Consider the following 6,141-nt stretch of genomic DNA (forward strand, 5'->3'; position numbering starts at 1 on the left):
GAAAAACTGAATGTTATAAAGCTTTAGAATATATTTCAAAGTAATATAGCTATCCGTATATCTATCTGTCTGTTTGTCTATCTATACACATATAAACATATGCATATATATATATAATATATATATATTTCTAAACTGTCTGTCTGTCTGTCTATCTGTCTATCTATCTACTTGTCTATCTATGCGCCTATCTATTTCTCTTTATCATCCCCCATGTGTAAGTGCATATATATATGAATATATATCTACACATACTCATATGTATATATATATATATATATATATTTCTATATATATGCAAAACTAAAAGAGAAACCATTGAATGTAGACCAGTGAAAGAGTTATCAAGTAAATATTTTTTAACAATTCTTGAGAACCACACATAATATATTTATATTTATGTGTGTATGTGTATATATATAATATATATATATAATATATATATATATATATATATATACATATTTGTTATGTCATACAGAATATATTCTATATATTCTGAAAAACACATTATACATGCACATTCACACACACACACACACACACATATAAAACATGCATATGCACTCACATATACCAGTAATACATGCACACAAGTATTTCTTCTACTCTAAATAGTGTAAATACACATTGTCAAGTTCAATAATGATCTTACTGTTTGCTACATTTGCAGAAAATTCTTGTGTAACTAACAAAGGACAAACCAGTGCAGTAATGAAATTTGTCTCCATTTACCATTCAAAGACATTTCTGACACACAGCACTATAAATTATTGAAATCAGAAAAATAGTTTACCATATGAATCATCGTGGAGGCATGTGGCTTAGTGGTTAGGGTGTCAGCATCATGATTGTAAGATTGTGGTTTCGATTCCTGGACCGGGCGACGTGTTGTGTTCTTGAGCAAAACTCTTCATTTCCAATTGCTCCAGTCCACTCAGCTGGCAAAAATGAGCAACGCTGCGATAGACTTGCGTCCCGTCCAGCTGGGGAACACATACGCCACTGAAACCGGGAAACTGTGCCTATGAGCCTGGCTAGGCTTTAAAAGGGCGCATTTATTTATTATTTATATGAATCATCAGACAATAATCTAAGAGTGTTGGAAGGCAGTGAGCTGGCAGAACTGTTAGTACACCACGCAAAATGCTTAGTGGAATTTTGTCTTTTTACATTCTGGGTTCAAATGCCACCGGAGTCGGCTTTGTCTTTCATCTTTTCAAAGTTGTTAAAAGAAGTGCCAGTTGAGCTCTGGGGTTGATGCAATCAACTTAGCCCCTCACCCCAAATTGCTGGCCTTGTGCCAAAATTTTAAACCAATATTCTATGAATGTTGTGAAGGCATATGGCTAGATCTTGGGTTTGGTTCTTAGACCGGGCAGCGTGTTGTTTTCTTGAACAAAACACTTCATGTTATGTTGCTTCTTCAATAGGCAACAAGCTGGCAGAATCATTGCTATACCGGAAAAAATTTTTAGTATCATTTCTTCCAACTCTTATGTTCTGAGTTCAAATGCTGCTGAGGTCAACTTCGCTTCGCCCTTTCGGTGTCAATAAAATAAGTACCCATTGAGTATTGTAGTTGATTTAACTGACATTTTTACGACCATATCACTTTGAAAACACCAGTTCTCATCCGATCACCGAAGTTAAGCAAAGTCGAGCCTAGTTAGTACTTGGATGGGTGACCGCTTGGGAAACCTAGGTGCTGTAAACGTCTATAGGCATGGGAATGGCTGTGTGATAAGTAGCTTGCTTACAAACCACATGGTTCCAGATTCGGTCCCACTGTGTGGCATCTTGGGCAACTGCCTTCTACTACAGCCTCGGGCCAACCAAAGCCTTGTGAGTGGATTTGGTAGACGGAAACTGAAAGAAGCCTGTCGTATATATGCATTTATATATATATGTGTGTGTTTGTGCGTCTGTGTTTGTCCCCCCAACATTGCTTGACAACCGATGTTGTTGTGTTTATGACCCCATAACTTAGCGGTTCGGCAAAAGGAACCGATAGAATAAATACTAGGCTTCCAAAGAATATGTCCTGGGGTCGATTTACTTGACTAAAGGCGGTGCTCCAGCATGGCCGCAGTCAAATGACTGAAACCAGTAAAAGAGAGACTTACTTCCATCTTGAAATTGCTGATGTTGTGCTAAAGTTTAAGATTAATATTCTAAGAATGTTGAATGGAATTGGTGCAATGTATAAGACACTCATGAACAGACTGCAGCCTGCAGGAGTTTCTGTACGGCATGCTTGATGAAAAATTACTTTGAATATTTTTAACAATGCAACATGCCTGATGATGGACCATGTCTAATGGCCTACTTCTTCAAAAAGTTTACCAATGCCTGGTATAAGATATTAAATTAAGGCGGCGAGCTGGTAGAAACGTTAGCATGCCGGTTGAAATGCTTAGCCATATTTCGTCTGTCTTTACATTCTGAGTTCAAATTCCACCGAGGTCGACTTTGCCTTTCAACCTTTCAGGGTTGATAAATTCAGTACCAGTTACGCACCGGGGGCGATGTAATCGACTTAATTCGTTTGTCTGTCCTTGTTTGTTCCCTCTATGTTTAGCCCCTTGTGGGCAGTAAAGAAATAGGTATAAGATATTAAATCCATTGGTTATCATCTCAAATTTACTGCAATCATTTCAGTGCTTTTCCAGATGGCTATGTTATTCTACTATGTTATTTCATCTAGCCTTCAGTAAGAGGGTATCCGCTCAGCTGTCTTTAACATGTTGTAGCATTCAGCTTCAGGTACCAGTTTCTAGCAACCAACAGCAGGTACCAGTTGTCAGTAATATGTACCAACTATCTGTGATATGTACCAGCTATTGGCAATACAAATCAGCTATGAGCATTAGATATCGGTCAGCAACAACAGGTACCAGCAAGTGGTGGTACGTATATCATCAATCAAAAAATAGGCACCAACAACAATTACCAACTGTGAATAGTATCTACCATCAAGGAGCAAAGGGTACCATCAAGCAGTAACAAGTTCTGATAGGTACCAATAAATAGTAACAGAAACCGGTAATCAGCAATAGAAACCATCCAGCAACAAGCAAGACCAGCTATCAGGTAGAGGTACCAGTTATCAGCACCAGCTTATAGCTATTGGCAATAGGTACCAGCTAGCAGCAATAGATACTAGCTTTTGGCAAAAAATACTAGATATCGACTATAAGTACTAGCTATTAGTAATAGGTACCAGCTAGTGAGTTGCAGGTGCCAAGTACTTGGTATCTTCAAAAAAGTCACACAAAAAAAAATACTGGAATTCATTTGCCCAATTAAACTCTTCAAGGTGGTGCCCCAGCATGGCCATAGTCCAATGACTGAAATGATTAAAAGATAAGAGGTATTTAAAGTCTTCAAGGTAATCACGCCTCACTGTACAATATTAGTATTTGATATTCTGGTTATCAAATATTAAAAAAATAGTCACAAGATTATCAGTTGTCCTTTCAGGGTCAAAAGTAGCTGTGAAATGGTAGAATTATTGAAGCATTATGCAAGAGGCTTTACAGTTTGTTTTTGGATTTTTATATTTAGAGTTCAAATCCTTGATTGGATGGATTGGGAGGTGTCAAGGCAGCTCATAATATACTGCAGTATCACCAGCATCTTTCTACTATTGAGCAGCAGGCCTTCCGTTGCCTCAGTAAAATGGTGCCATAGATTGTATCCATGACGACCTGCCAAGACCTGCTCGCAACTCTTTCACCTCATTAATCAAACTCACTAGCAAATGACCTCCAGGGATACACAAACTCTGGAAATAACCTCAGCAATGAGGAATAATATAGCTATGACCAAAATCCCAATTTCTAATTAGATTTTCGTTTTCAAGATAGGTGCAATCATTGCAGCTATTTCTCATTTTATTCTATGATATAAAAACACAGCACAAACAATAAAATCATGCTAATATGGTTTAGAGTTGTTTCAGTCTTCCATTATTTTTCTAGATGATTCTAACCATGTCTTATATTTTTTTTTTCTTTCTTACAATTCTGTAACGAGTATTTATGGAGCTAGCCAGTCCATTTTACAGGAATCAACTGAATAACCTGCCTGTAAAAGCACAATGTTTCAATAACATAGTTTGCCATGAAGAATGTATAAATGAATACATATTATTCTGGTCTTTACCAATTTACCATTGTCAATTTTTAGCATTATTGGAATAGATGCTTTTATTGTATACTTGGAGATAAAAATTCCAAGTTTCTAAGCACATTAAGAAAACATTACTTTTATGCATCATATTTTTCATGATATATATGTGTGTGTGTGTGTGTGTGTGTGTAAATCATTTCATCCAATGGAGCTGACTTGAACGATTTAGCAGTCAGTCCCTACAAGATTTCTTTTCTTCAACGATGGTTGATAATGCCTTTCCATTTCCCTGGATTAGTAACTCTGACAGCTTTGTGTTTATGCAATTGCGAGCCTCTGTGGTGTGTGTGTGTGTGTGCGTGTGTGCATGTGTGTGTGTGTTTAAAACCTGTATTTGACTCCCTTTCTTTGCCTGTTGAATTCTATTTCATTGCTAAATTCTACTTATACAGCTTCATGTAAAGCTTGAGTATTAATGTGCCTAACTGTGTCTAAGCATATACATACATACATACACACACTCATACATGCATACATATATATATATATATATATATATATATATATATATATATACCTGAGTGTATGTGTAGCATCTGTGTGTGTGTATAAAAAATAAAAGCAAAACAGATTATTCTGTAGTCTCTCTCTCTCTCTCTCTCTCTCTCTCTCTCTCTCTCTCTCTCTTTCTGTTCCCCTCCACCCTCTCTCTTAAATATTATTTTTAATTCAATACAATTGCAATTTCGTTATTGAATTATTTATTTTTTTGTTAATCTGATCTGAAAACTAAACTGGTTTATATTTCTATTATTCTATCTCCTGCCAAACACATTCAGAGTAATGCAACAGATTTAGCTGGGGAATTTAACAAAGAATTCCTAGATATATTTTCTTAATTCTATTAGGGTGAAGGAATTTCCCATAGCACAATGGAAAAATTATACCATTATATTTCATTTTGGTTTATTCTATAATATATTTAAAACAGAGCAAAATAATTGAATTTGATTGTCCATTATTTAGATTAAAAATAAATAAGGAAATAAATGAAAATTTTCAATAGAAATAGTTTAAATAGGCTTAAAATTTTCAAGTTTTAGTAAATAATTTAAATAAAGAAAAACATGAATATTTGTTAACCATTTCGAAATTCTTTAAATTCTTCTCTTGGAGAATAAAAAGTAGTGTAAGATACAGATTGGTAAATTAATATAAATGTTATTCATTAAAAAAGATAATAAAATAATATAAAAATAGATAAATCACAAGATTTCTATTATCCAACTCTTTTTTTTTTCTCATTTCTCATCAGTTTGTATTATTTAGATCTCATTATTCTCATCAGTTACATCAGATTTAGATCTCATCATATACATCAGTTGTACATATTCTAGATGAAGAACAAAATGATATTGTGATGTTCATGCTTTCTGTCTGGATATTAGAAATATAAATGATTGGTTCAGGGGTGGCTGTGTGGTAAGAAGTTGCTTCATAACAACATACTTCCAGGTTCAGTCCCACTGCATGGCAGCACCTATGGCATGTTGGGCAAATGTCATCTACTATAGCACTGGGCTGCCAAAGTTTTGTGGGCAGATTTGGCGGCTGATGGAAACTGAAAGAAGCTCATTATATATATATATATATATTTATATATATATATGTATATGTGTGTATGTGTATATATATATATATACATACATACGCACATATATATATATATATCTATATATATATATATATATATATATATACACATACATACATATATATATATATATATATATATATATATATATATATAGGTATAATACATATATATATAACTTTGCATGTTTTTGTGCTGTATTTGTCACTCCACTACCACTTGATAACTGGTGTTGGTTTATTTATATACCCATAACTTAGTGGTTTGGCAGAGAGACTGATAGAATAATGACCAGGCTTCAAAGGTAAAAAAAGGACTGGAATTCATTTGCTCAATTAAACTCTTCAAGGTGG

The 6,141-nt window shown here is 34.5% G+C and overlaps 1 long non-coding RNA gene and 1 other non-coding gene across 2 annotated transcripts; both read left to right on the top strand.

Moving 5' to 3' along the window:
- Positions 1-1,598: 1,598 nt before the first annotated feature.
- On the top strand, positions 1,599-1,717 carry LOC115210102. The gene has a single exon (XR_003881425.1). It is a non-coding gene; the product is annotated as a 5S ribosomal RNA (ribosomal RNA).
- Positions 1,718-2,009: 292 nt separating this feature from the next.
- On the top strand, positions 2,010-3,764 carry LOC118762462. The gene is made up of 2 exons (XR_004998214.1): positions 2,010-2,355; positions 2,607-3,764. It is a non-coding gene; the product is annotated as an uncharacterized LOC118762462 (long non-coding RNA).
- The last annotated feature ends 2,377 nt before the right edge of the window (positions 3,765-6,141 follow it).

Source organism: Octopus sinensis, linkage group LG3 (assembly GCF_006345805.1).
Source record: "Octopus sinensis linkage group LG3, ASM634580v1, whole genome shotgun sequence".
NCBI lineage: Eukaryota > Metazoa > Mollusca > Cephalopoda > Octopoda > Octopodidae > Octopus > Octopus sinensis.